Below are 13,812 nucleotides of genomic sequence, written 5' to 3' on the forward strand. Positions count from 1 at the left end.
TTATATTTATAATAATCTATTTATAAATATATTATATATCATTTATTATTTATAATATAATATTATACATATATTTATATAATATATATTATAAATTCAAAATTCAAAAAATCAAAGAATCAAACCGACAAAAAACCAAAATTGACGAACAGGTTAACCGGTGATATCGGTTCGGTTTCAATTTGGAGAAATGGAAAAATCAGTACCACTAGTTCGGTTTGCAAAATATGCCCATAGTTCGGTGTAGCACCAGTTTGGTGTTGCAAAATATGCCGTGGACACCCCAGATGAGCTGAATACAATAAGTAGGGATGCAAATGGATCAGATCGAATTCAAATACGATTGACACTATCCAATCCGATCGGATCTGATAGGACTCGATTTGAATTCAAATCTTATCAATAAATCGGATCTTTGGATCTAATCCAATTCAACTTATTTTCTTTAAAAATTAATAAATTATTAAAAGAAAAATAAATTATACTGATTTAAATAAAATAAAAACAAAAATACAAATAATATTTTATTATTTTCTTCATATATACATGTTTTTTTATAAAAATAAATAAATAATATAATAAAGTTATAAAAATATAATATAAAATATATATTCATAAATAAATAAATAACATATATATATGTATAAAATATATATCGGATCAGATCGGATCTTGATCCAATCCATTTGCACTCCTAACAAGAAGTTAACAATGTGGGCCGGGCAACCAACAGCATTGTAACATGTCTCTTTGTTTTTTATTTTTTGGAGAATGAGGATTCAGCCTAGGGTCAGAATTTTTAGGCCCAAAGTACAGTTGGGGTGGGTGTTTAGAATTCACAGTTGGTGTATGGAATGGGGGTTGTTGGCATTTTAAATGTTTATAGCTTTATAGTGGAATTCAGAAATTTGCATTGAGCATGTCCCTCATAAAAATCTCCGGTGTTTTGATTATAATAAAAACATCCTTTCTAGTTCTGATAAAATGTGCAATTACCTCCCTTCGCTATCTTCCGAAACAAAAATAAAAATGTTAAATTAATGCATTTATTTTTTAAAATACCAATTTTACCCTTAATATCATTCGAGATCTTCTCCCATTTAGGGTTTCTCTCTGCCAATGAAGATGTCTACGGGATTGGTTTTCTTCATTTGCAGCATTTCAAGAGATTCCAAATTCCAATGACATGATATAGGATTGATATGGGTTTCCATTCTATTTGTCAAAATATTTTCCTTTCTTGTTGTCGTTTCTTTTGTTGCTTGAATTGTTTAAAGGATAGATTAGATTTTTTTGAGATGAATCCTTTGTGTTGTGTTTCTGTTTTCAATGGAGCCGAGAGTAACAACGGGGTGGCAAAAGTATGCAATCAACTAAGACAATTTTGTTAGAAGTGTTGGATTTGGTTTGACCAAGTGGAGCTTTTCAACTAAGCTTCTAATATGGTCACTTTCCTCAAAACATTTCTCAAAAATTCAAAGGAAAATAGTGGAGCTTCCCATTTTATCTATGGAAACCCTTAAAATTCATAATTTCAATTTGAATGCAAGATTCTCTATAAGGCCATGCAAGGTTTAAAGTATCAATACATCCCTGTGTATTACTAAAGGCATATGGTACTAAAAAATATCCGCTTTTAGTTTTTTTTTTTCAAAAAATAGTTTTTGGATACCTTTTTGTATATATTTTGTATTAAAAAAAGAAGGGTCCCAAAACATCCAAAAGATACTATATGATATGTCTGATATGGGGCGTATCAACGTATCGTATCAAAATTTTAACCCTTAATATGTATTCTACAACATGATTTGAGATATTTAGAAACCAAAAATCTATGGATTCACCGTTTTTCGTGCATAATAACATTCATTAGAAACTTGGTATGCAAGAGAACATCTTGGTAGAAGGCACGACGTTCAAGGCTTCTCATAAATTCCAACTGCTTTTTTTAATTGATGGAACACAATTTCTTTGTTGATCTCCAAATCTTGTTTTAGTGAATTCATTGAGTGGACTCGGATGAATTTATTTAACCAATGAAACACAAATTCTTTGCTGATCTCAAAGTTCCTTCTCTTTTGGCTCAGTTTGGAAGGAGTACAAATACAAATCTGTAAAGTGCAAAATAAAACTTATATTTTGCATAATTTTGTATGTATTTTGTATTGTACTTATTTGTATTTGTACTCTTTTCAAACTAAGCCTTTACAATTCTACGATTTCTTTGTGTGAAGAGATTTCATCAGTCGAGGTCATCTAGCTTATTCACCATGCTCTCTAGCTTGTATTGCTCCACATCTACCATTTTTAATTTATTGCTTAAAGACTACCTGGCTTAGCTCTGTCCTATTTCATGTCTTTCTTGAAGCAAAGTAGTTTTGAGACTACGATAATAGGGTATTCTAATGGGTACCCTTAGCCCACCCTCACCATTTTCCCTTGACCCTAATGGGTTAATCGACCCATATTGACCCACCAATGAAATGGGTCACATGGGTTGGAGTAAAAATTGCCATCCCTACTAACATGCTTTTATTAATTTCGCCTAGGGCCTTGTTCGTTTAGAAATTTCTTACTTACTTGGGTAAATGTTTCATGTGTAACACTTGCTCATGTTCTTTTGATTCCCAAGTAATTAAGTAATATAATTACTTTTTTACCCATAAAAAGTCAATGTTGAAATGGTAAACTTGATCCATTATGTTTTATAAATTTTCTCCTATGTGGAAAAGTTACTTGCCACCTAGGAGATATGTAAGTATTACTTAGGTAAATGAAGTTGACTTTACTGTGGGGTCCATTACTTATTGCAAAAAGAACACTTTAAGTTGGTATTAGCACCTAATTTTTGTCTAGTCTGTCACCTAAACCCTCAATTCACTTCGAATGCCCAATCATATCCTCAATCACTCCGAAGCACCCAAATACCCAAACAAACTTTTAGCCCAAAAGCCCTCAAATCGATCGTTAAAACTACCCAATACCAATCCAATGGCCCCGATCAACCCCCATTTACACATCAAGCCCCATATCAGACACCACCATTAGACTCAATACCTCCCAAAATACCTACCTAGCAAATATCAAATAAAAAAATCATCTTTTTACCTTCTCATCAAGCAAAGATTCAATTTTGACCCTTCTCGGTAGCCTAAAACACCCATAACTCAGATCCCCTTGATCCAAACACATTTGAGCAAATAAGACCATACAATTGAGCCTTAGACACACTAAAACACCTACCCATAAAGTTTCAATCCAAGATCCTCCCGTTTACCCCTCCATCAAACCAAGATTTCATTATAGGTCCTCTCGTTGACCCAAATTCCTATGATCTTGACCCCCCTGAACCAATTAGACATTACCACCAGATCCCGAACACTTTGAAATACCACCTATAAAGTTTCAGCCCAAAATACCACCAGATCCTGGACACCGTGAAATACCACCTATAAAATTTTAATCCAAAATACCTTTGTTTGCTCCTTCATTGCACAATAATTATATTTTGAAGCTCTAGATTGATCGAACCATCACCCTTCCAGATTTGCCTGATGTAGGACCTTTTGGGACAATCCAACCCTACCAATCAACTCTGAAAAGTCCAAAAAACCCATCTTGTGAAATTTCAACAAAAAATACCCCTATCTATCCATTCATAAAAAAAGATTCTATTTTAACCAATCTTATTAGCCTATACATGCAAAACCCCTCTATGTGTCCAGAATCCATCTGAACCCTTTGACCATTGACCCAAAACCCCCCATAATTGAACCAGAACCCTGGTTTGACACCCCTTGGACCGGTTTTGACTAGAATTCATAAATTTACAAAGTTGCCCCTGGTTTTCCCAAAAATTACAAATTTGTCTTTGCCCCCTGTTATAAATAAAATCGAGCGATTAGGGTTAAGGGACAGATTTTTACTATTGACCACCACTGTTCATAATCTTCTTCGTTGAACAACGGCGTCAACTCTCAATTTTGGTTCCCATTAGAACTATTCTCCCTGTTTCTCTCATTCCCAGCGTTTTTCATTCTTTTCCCCCACCATTCTCTTCCTACATCATACTATTCATCTCTTGCTCTACGAGAAAGGGCAATCACACGGCGAGAAAGTCCAGCAACATTTCTCTCCTCTCATTTGTTTCCTAGAAACTTCCTTAAGTATTCCGTCTTCCAATATTGGCAAGTCACAAAAATGTTCATCAGGTCCTTTGTGCACAGAAGGTGGAAGGAGATTCGAACCATTCCATCATTGTGCATCATAGTCCTTGATTTGTATATATGGAGTAAATCAAGTTTATCTGAATCTCTAGTTCACATCATCTAACAATCGGTCGGGACATCACCTAGGTAATTTGAACTGAGCCTCCTCTATTTTTTTTTCTTTGGCAGTGAAGATTTGAGGTTGGGGAGAAGGTCGATGGAGTAGGTTCCATCGAACTCACTCTTGTAAACTTTCATCCCCAACCCAATCCGATCTTTGTTTCGTGTTAGGTGTTAATGGTGTTAGATTTAATTCAAACCTGTTAGTCCTAGAGATTGGATCATCGTTGTTTTCTTTATTTTCCCCTAAAATCACCCCCTGATTTGTTGAATATTGTAGATGAGGCTATCTATAATCTTTCTATCATTCTCTAATGAATATTACCAAATGCTAATAATGTTATCTTAGTATTTTTTTTTTAAATCAATTTTACAAATTGATGAATGTTGTTGATCATATGTTCATGTGTTTAATCTCATTCTAGTCTACCTCTTCTCTGAAGATCAGGTTCCGGTTTGGTTTGATGAAATATTGTAATACTTAAATCTCAGCGCATAGTTTGAATCGTTAATTGCTGTGTGTTGAATTTCCTGTTAATTCAGTAGTTGTATATGTTTGCATCCTTTTGTCTCCCAAGAAACTCTATCATGACCTAGGCTTTCAATAACTGATTTTTGATAAATTTTTCTTCTACTTTTTACAAGAAAAACGTTGAAGAAAATCAAGCTCACTTACCTCATTCAATTCAACCAAGTTGGGTTGTAGTTGTGTTGAAAATAGTGTTGTTGAACCGGCTTCACCTACACACTACGCCATTTTCAGTGGAGGCTAGTTTTAAGACTGATTTGGGTGTAAACTTCCACATTGGGATATGCACTTGTAGTATTCATATCAGTTATAATTTCCCCTTTTGATTTGGTTTCAAATTTGGTCCGGTTTAGTGCAAAGTCGATCATGAAAATTCTGTTTTCAAATTCACTAGGAAATCGGTTCCCATAAGGGTTAGAATTTTTTTTTTTTTTTGAAAATTTGCCCAACCATCTAGCATGGTTCGGCCATCTATATGATGGATTCTAATACCTTCCAACAATCAACATAAAGTAAAATGATAATAAAATCGCCATCTAAAATTTTTTTAAGAAACATGTAATGGTCTGAAGTTGTTTTTGTGTACCCATGATCCACCACCAATGAATCAAATTTCTTATACCATTTCTTTGCAACTTGTTTTAACCCATACATACTTTTTCTTAGCTTGAACACCATGGGCTCTTTTCTTTTTACTTTGAATCCTTCTAGTTAAGGTTCAAAAAATTTGAAACGGTAAGTCTATCAGAGAGACAAATTTAGGAGATGTATCAAATACACCTTGGATATGCATGGAATTAGACGAAAAATTAAGATACACATGAAAATGCATGGAAACACTATAAATACTCTAATAAATCATAAAAATGCATCAATAGTCATTTAATGAAACATTTTTTGTAATTTTTAAATAATTATTTATTTCTTATTCAAGAGAAAAGATCTCATCAAAGTCAACACCCTTTTTCTTTTCAAAACGTTTCACAACTAGCCCTGACTTATATCTTGATTATAAATTCTCGTCTTCAATCTTCAATTTAAATACTAGTTGTTATTAAGTGATTTTTTTCCTTTAGGCAACTTCACCAAACCATATATGTGATTCTCATGCAAGGAATTCAATTTTTAATGTATAACTTTCAACCACTCACCTTTCTATTCACTAGATAGCATATCTTCATAGCTTTTCATGTTCCTCCATCAATAAGCATAATAGATTCTTCAAGTGGGTACTTCTTTAATGGTTGCCTCTCTTTAGTGGATCTTTTTAATAGTAGCATATTTAAGGGCTCTTAAGGGGCAACTCCTTCTATTCATCATCTTGTATATGATCACCATCACCTTCATTTTTTTGATTTTCATTTTCTTCACTTACTTCATCATGCATTGCTTAAGGAGGGAATGAATCTACCTCAATTAGATCATTAAGGTTACTTAACCTTGTCAATATTTTCAATGGTTTGGTCTTCAAGAAATAACACATCTCAACTTATAACAATCTTCTTCTCAACAAGATCCCATAACATGTAATTGAACTTTTTATTTGCATGTCCCAAGAAAATGCATTCTTAGCTTTATCATTAATATTGGATCTATCTTCTTTTGAAACATATGCAAATGTCATTCTTCCAAACACTATTAAGTGTTTATACGAAACATCCTTTCCTGTCTACACCCTTTTAGGCACATCTCCATTCAAGAAGGCCGATGGAGATAAGTTTATCAAATAACATAAAATACGCATTGCCTCTCCCTAAAAATATTTTTGTAATTTAAGATGCACATGAGTAGTGCAGACCTTAGTATTGTGCTAATATGATATGCTCTATATATATTTGAATCCATATTATGAGAGTTGTGCAATACAAACACAAGATCCTATTTTACATCTCCACCTAAAGACCCACACGAACACAAAGATCTGGTTGATGTGATTGGCACCTTCTGGAAATGTTTGTTCTCCACTTTTTTGGATAAATAATCGTTATGTTTTTTATTTTTCAAAGGTGAACTTGCTACTTATTTAATCTAGTTTTCTGTTGGCATTGCAGTTTTAACATGTGACAGTAAGAGATTTGATTGCTTCTAATACAAGTAGAAAATATCATAATTCATGTTTTCATCATCTCAGATGCTTCCAGTCTGAATTATGAATTTGCATTAGCTACATTTATAAAGTGGTTGGTGTCTTGTAATCCACTTGATTGTGACAGTAAGAGATTTGATTGCTTCTAATACAAGTAGCAGATATCATAATTCATGTTTTCATCATCTCAGATGCTTCTAGTCTGAATTATGAATTTGCATTAGCTACATATATAAAGTGGTTGGTGTCTTGCAATCCACTTGATGCTCCACTAAGAAGATAGTAATTGTGTCTCGCATATTAGTCACCCCATCTTTGCATTACACCTTACAGGTTAATATGGGGAAGTGTAAGAGATTGAATATTGCCTGAATGAGTTCTCACACAAGAGTTGACGATCAGCCACAAGGGGGTGTGTCCAATAACGAGGAGCATACCTAAGCTGAGCCCAACAATGAGGGCCAAACTACCCAGGATAGTGCACCAACGGATGAACACTCAGAAAGGCATCCTACTAAATGTATTTAATGATTTTGTATACTTTAATTTGACATAAAAATCCTTAGTTTGTTTATTGAGTTATTATAATCCATATAAAATTTACACATCTTTCATGTTTTCAATGTAACACTAGCCTCGAGGTCCCACACGTATGTTAGAGGTGTAGGATATGTCAGCTGAGGAGAATATTATTGTTCAACTAGATGAAATGGGCCGGCCAATAAGTGATGAGGGAAAAACTCTTACCAATTTCATAGGTACAAAAAACGTATCTCTTTCTCTAAAATAGAGTGATTACAGTAAACTGTTCAAGGAGAATCAATTGTCTTGCATGGTTTGCTAATATTAGACCCTGAAAAGCTTATCACTAAGGGGCTTTTGATAACAGCTGAATATGCTGAACTGAAAAGTTTATTATTTTATTTTTAAGGCTATGTTTGAGAAGAATGCAAATACAAATATGTATGGTTCATGGTTCATACACATGAGTTCTGTTTGTATTTACATTGAATGTATTTGTATTTATATCCAAATGGAGACTAAGTGAATAGCATTTTAAGGAGGCTTTGAATTTCTCCATGGCTCAATGAAGTTGGATAGACCACTATATCTTTCAAATTTTGATTATTTAATTATTTGAACAATTAAAAGACAAAAACAAGGAGTTTTTTTATTAAGTTCAGATAGTAGCTTATGGCTTTATGAGGTGGGCTCCATCCCAACAATTCTTAAGCCATATTTGGTGAAAAGCACAGGAATCCCATAATGCATGTCTTTTATCTAGAACTGGGGTAAATGATTGACTGAAAACCAAATTAGGCACTCCCGAACAGGTAGAGCCCACCTCGAGAAAAACAAATTTATTTCAATCAAAGTTTTAACCCTCCCAAACAGGTCCCAAACTAAGGTTGACATGAAGCCAAACCAAAATTCTTAATTTCTCTAAAATTGTTGGCTCCCAAAATATGAATCCAAGTCCTACATTAACCCTCAGTGTGCCACAACATCTGTTTGTCAATTCTCATTCTTTCCATCTTACTAAAATTATGCAAGAGGATACTAGACCCGGAAAAGCTATACCGATGGATATATAGCAATATACACCATACCCCATATCTATGATGTATACCAACGGATGCCTTGATAACCGACAGTTTAGAAAGTCGTCAGTATAGGAATCTACACTCTATTACCAATGGACAAAATCCATTAGTATAGGTTTATACCGACCATGGCTAACTGGACGCACAAGTTGGCCGTTGGAGTAGCTCATTTGGGGATACACCAACGGATTATACCCATGATCCATCGGTATATGTCATATTTCCTATAGTGTGTATGTGACAACATGTATCTAATTTTTTCCATAATAGTGTGGTTCATCCTTTTGGCTACACCATTTTGTTGTGGTGTCATAGAAATGAAATACATGTCTAATTCCATGGTTCCTACAATAGTCCTCAAATGGGCTAATGTATTCACCACTGTTGTTAGTAGAAATACATTTGAAAGGTTTTCTCGCCTCCATTTCAACTTTAGTATAAAATTGTTTGAATAACTCCAAGGCATCACCCTTATGTTTCATTGCATATGCACATACTTTTCTAGGTGCACTATCTATGATAATAACAAAATAGGGTATACCACCAAGAGTTTTAACTTTCATAGGGACTATACATCATCAAATGAATTAATTCCAACACATCAAATTTTCTTTTGAAATGAAAGTTTATATCGTTTGTCATCCATAAATATGTAGACACCTCCTCAACTATGTTCATCTCACTCTTGCAAACATGTGCTTGCATCTTGTAGAGAGTACACTACCTTCTTCCTCTTGCCACCACAAGAAAGCCTTAGTAAGCTTTCAACACCCATTACTAAATTGACTAGAGTACCCTTGTTCATCTAATGTCCCTACTAAAATTAGATTAAATTAAAGGTCTAGAACATGTCCCACATATTTGAGAATCAATTTGCAACCAACATTTGTCCTTACATGTACATTACCTATCCCTCTAAATTTTGAAGTACTATTATTTTGAATCTTCACCCCACCAAAGTCACTAGATTTGTAAGTGAAGAAATCCTTCTTTGGAGTAGCATGGTAGGACGCATCCATATCAATTACCCAACCCGTATCATGAGATGTGAAACTAATGCATGATTCTTGATTGAGTTGGCCCTATTGGACTGCTACGTGAACATTGACGTTCTTTGGATTCGCCTGATGTCTTGACTACATTAGTAGTGCAAATCATCATGCACCAGAGTTAATGGTTGTACCAACCAATGAAAACCCTGAAGAGAAGAAGAACACTTAACTCTCATGTTACTAATAAGAACCCATGCCAAGGAACACAAAATCATCCGAAGACCTCAGCCACTGATCTCCTCACCCAAGTAGAAGATGTAATCGTGTACACTACAACACCCTGCTACTTAAGGGCATTCTCATCAAGGTATTCATTTAGAGGAAATAGAAGTTATCCCCTGTCATATTTATCAGTTTCATTCTATTCATCTAATGTGCAAGGGTTTGAGGTTGTTATGCCAGACAAAGCAACCGTGGAGCACACTATAATTCCTACTATTAAAGCTTTGAATATGAAGGATATTGAAGGAGCAAGAAATCTCTTGAGAATTGCACTCCAGGTTCTTCTAGTGAGGGCTATAAACACTGTGATCCTTGCATCTAATGACATGTGTTCTTTTACCTTGAGATGGTCCTTTTCTGAAGAAATGCATAGATCTAATGGATGCTTTAGCCAAATCAACAATCAAGTGGTCTCAATCTACTAGAGTGACACATATAAGTAGACCCTTGAACTATATCTATGTTCTTTTAATCCTTGTTGCTGATAATTATGAGATATGGCTGCTATGGTAGGGAAATCTATATGACATACATGAGAGATATAGGAACATATATGAACTTGGAGAAAAGTTACCTATCAATAAATGAGTACTCCAGTTGCTCCCGTCTCCGTTCAGAACAAAGAGTTATAACATGTCGAACATATCTCTGCAAATGAGAAACAAAGAGTAAATGGAAAAGGGTTTGCATGTTGTCTAGAAAAACCATGCCAAATAGAAAGGGACTACAAAAGCTTACTCACTAGGAATAATAATAGTAGCAATTAGAGTAGGCACCCAATAAGCTGTTACATGTTTTCCTAGATTTGAGGTCAGTGCAACTAGATTTTGAACTTGAACTTTGCTAAAGTTGACACCAAGTAATACTGATTTAAGTCAAGAAAAATCTAAAACTAACAACAAGGAGAGAATAAAATTATTGGCTGGCAGACAAGATACCTTCCATTGGAGTACTCAAATATATATGGTATAGTTGGAGTAGTGGAGATGACAGGAGCTTCATGTTCTTGTGATTACAAAATAAGAAATTGAGATCAACATTTAGAAATAAACTGATGACTTGATGAGTAATCCATTAACACTCATTAAATCTATACATTAAGTTTTATGGATGTAATTACCATCTTGGAACCAGGCTAAGAGCCTAGGATTTACTAACCAATTGGTCCCACCAAGACCTCTCAGATCAAAACACAAACTAAATGATTAGTATATTTTCTGACTTTATTGAGAAGTGCATTGAAGTGTTCATGGATGATTTTACTGTCTATGGTGATTCGTTTGATGATTGTTTAGATAATTTGAGTAAAATTCTGGATAGATGTGTTGAAACTAAATTGGTTTTGAATTATGAAAAATGCCACTTTATGATAAAGGAAGGCATTGTGTTGGGATATGTTATCTCTGCAAGAGGCATAGAGGTCAATAAGGCAAAGGTGGATTTAATTGTGAGCTTACCTTATCCACAAATGTAAGGGAAGTGCGTGCTTTTCTTGGACATGCAGGTTTTTATCATAGGTTTGTCAAGGACTTTTCAAAAATTGCCCTGCCATTGTCCAAATTGCTTAAAAAAGATGTGCCTTTCGATTTTGGGGATGAATGCAAGGAAGCATTTGATAAGTTCAAGAATTTGCTGACGATTGCACCCGTTATTCAACCACCGGACTGGAACTTGCCCTTTGAAATCATGAGTGATGCAAGCAACTATGCGGTAGGAGCTGTTCTAGGTCAACGGATTGATGGGAAGAGTCATGCCATTTACTATGCTTCGAGGATACTGAATGCTGCACAATGCAATTACACAACCACTGAAAATGAGCTACTAGCAATTGTTTTCGCTTTAGATAAATTTCGATCATATTTGCTTGGCTCTAAAGTGATTGTGTTTTCTGATCATGCAGCTTTGAAATACTTATTGGCAAAAAAGGAGTCAAAGCCGAGTCTGATAAGGTGGATACTTTTGCTCCAAGAGTTCGATTTAGAAATCAAGGATCGAAGGGGAGCTGAAAATTCGGTGGCGGACCATCTAAGCAGGTTTGTAAAAGATGAAGACTCCTCACCCATTTCTAAGCTTTTTCCTTATGAATAACTGTTCCAAATAAAAGGTATGGTCCCTTGGTATGCTGATATCGTGAATTACTTAGTTATTGGAATTTTGCCTAGTTATCTTAGCAAGTCGATGAAGGATAAAATCAGGTATGAGGCAAAATATTATGTTTGGGATGAACCTTATTTGTGGAAATTTTGCTCTGATCAAGTGATTAGGAGTCCCTGAAAGTGAACATATGTCGATTTTGAATTTTTGTCATAATTATGCTTGTGGCAGACATTTTGGGCCAAAAAGAACGCTATGAAGGTCTTAGATAGTGGGTTGTATTGGGCAACTTTATTTAAAGATGCATACTTGTTCTGTAAAAATTGTGAAAGATGCCAACGAACAGGTACATTGTCTCATAGAAATGAGATGCCCCAAACCCCCATTCTTATTTGCAAAATTTTTTATGTTTGGGGTATTGATTTTGTGGGACCCTTTCCTTCCTCTTGTGGTTTTGTTTACATACTTCTGTCAGTTGATTATGTCTCAAAATGGGTGAAAGCAAAAGCCACAAAAATTGATGATTCTAAGTGTATTATCGGTTTTATCAAATCTAACATTTTCATTAGGTTTGATATTCCTCGAGCCATCATAAGTGATCAAGGGACCCACTTCTGCAATAAAGCTGTTGAAGCCTTGCTGAAAAAGTATGGGGTGCATCACCGAGTCGCCACTGCCTATTACCGCCAGACAAATGGACAAGTTGAGGTTTGCAATCGAGAAGTCAAGTCCATTTTAGAGAAGACGATGAATCCAGGTAAAAAGGATTGGAGCCTACGTCTAGATGACGCACTTTGGGCATACCGAACTGCATACAAAACACCAATGGGAATGTCTCCTTATAGGATAGTTTTTGGCAAATCTTGTCATTTACCAGTTGAAATCGAACATAAGGCATATTGGGCAATCAAACCTTGCAATATGGACATAGAAGAAGCTGGCAAGGCAAGAAAGCTCCAATTGCAAGAATTAGAGGAGTTGCGGTTAGAAGCATATGAGAATTCGAGAATCTACAAAGAGAAGACCAAGTTGTTCCATGATAATTTGCTTTTAAGGAAACAATTTATGGTTGGTCAAAAGGTGTTATTATATAATTCTCGACTCCAACTCATGCCAGGTAAGTTGCGTTCTAAGTGGATGGATCCATTTGTTGTTACTAATGTATTTCCTTATGGTGTAGTGGAGACCAAAAGTTTTGATACAAACAAGTTTTTCAGAGTGAATGGGCATAGATTAAAGTTGTTCCATGAGGATGCAAATGTCTCTTCCTTGGTAGACATCTTGTTGGGTCTCCCTCATTATTTATTGAATTAAGAAAGCAAGAAGGACATTGAGCATAAGGACGTTAAATAATTACGCTTGTGGGAGGCAACCCAATGTGTTTAATTATGTTTAGTTATTCTTTTTGTTTTCAATTTTAGGAACATTGTCGTGTTTAGTAGTTGATTTCACACCAGAAGGATCTCAACAAGGCAGGGAAGTTCCCTTAAATCTTTCTATCTTATGCATAGTCATATAAATTGGGGACAATGTATACCTTAAGTGTGGGGGGATTAAGGGAATTTGATAAATTCTGGGTTAACTCTAAAATGCTTCAATCATCCCTTTTTAACCTTGCTTTTTGAAGTTTTTGCCCCTTAGAAACTTATCTTTGAATAATTTCAAACTATCATTAATTATGTGCTTAGGTTGAATAGACAAGACATGATGCATGCATGACTAACTGAACTTTTTGACTACGTAAAGCACCTCATTATTTTGGAATAAGTAATATTCAATACAAATGTAACCCTTATGAGCATTTTTTTTTGCCTAAAGGCCTGTCAAACACGGTTTGATTATTTTAGAACTTGCTTTGTAGTCATGTTGAGACCACGTGAATGAGTTCATGGATCGG

The 13,812-nt window shown here is 34.9% G+C and overlaps 1 long non-coding RNA gene across 1 annotated transcript; it reads left to right on the top strand.

Moving 5' to 3' along the window:
* Nucleotides 1-3,908: 3,908 nt before the first annotated feature.
* Nucleotides 3,909-7,550, top strand: LOC148849058 (uncharacterized). Its single transcript, XR_016100253.1, has 2 exons — nt 3,909-4,355; nt 7,277-7,550. It is a non-coding gene; the product is annotated as an uncharacterized LOC148849058 (long non-coding RNA).
* The last annotated feature ends 6,262 nt before the right edge of the window (nt 7,551-13,812 follow it).

This window comes from Nelumbo lutea, chromosome 6, assembly GCF_056320005.1.
Source record: "Nelumbo lutea isolate HS-2025 chromosome 6, American lotus-T2T, whole genome shotgun sequence".
Classification (NCBI taxonomy): Eukaryota; Viridiplantae; Streptophyta; class Magnoliopsida; order Proteales; family Nelumbonaceae; genus Nelumbo; species Nelumbo lutea.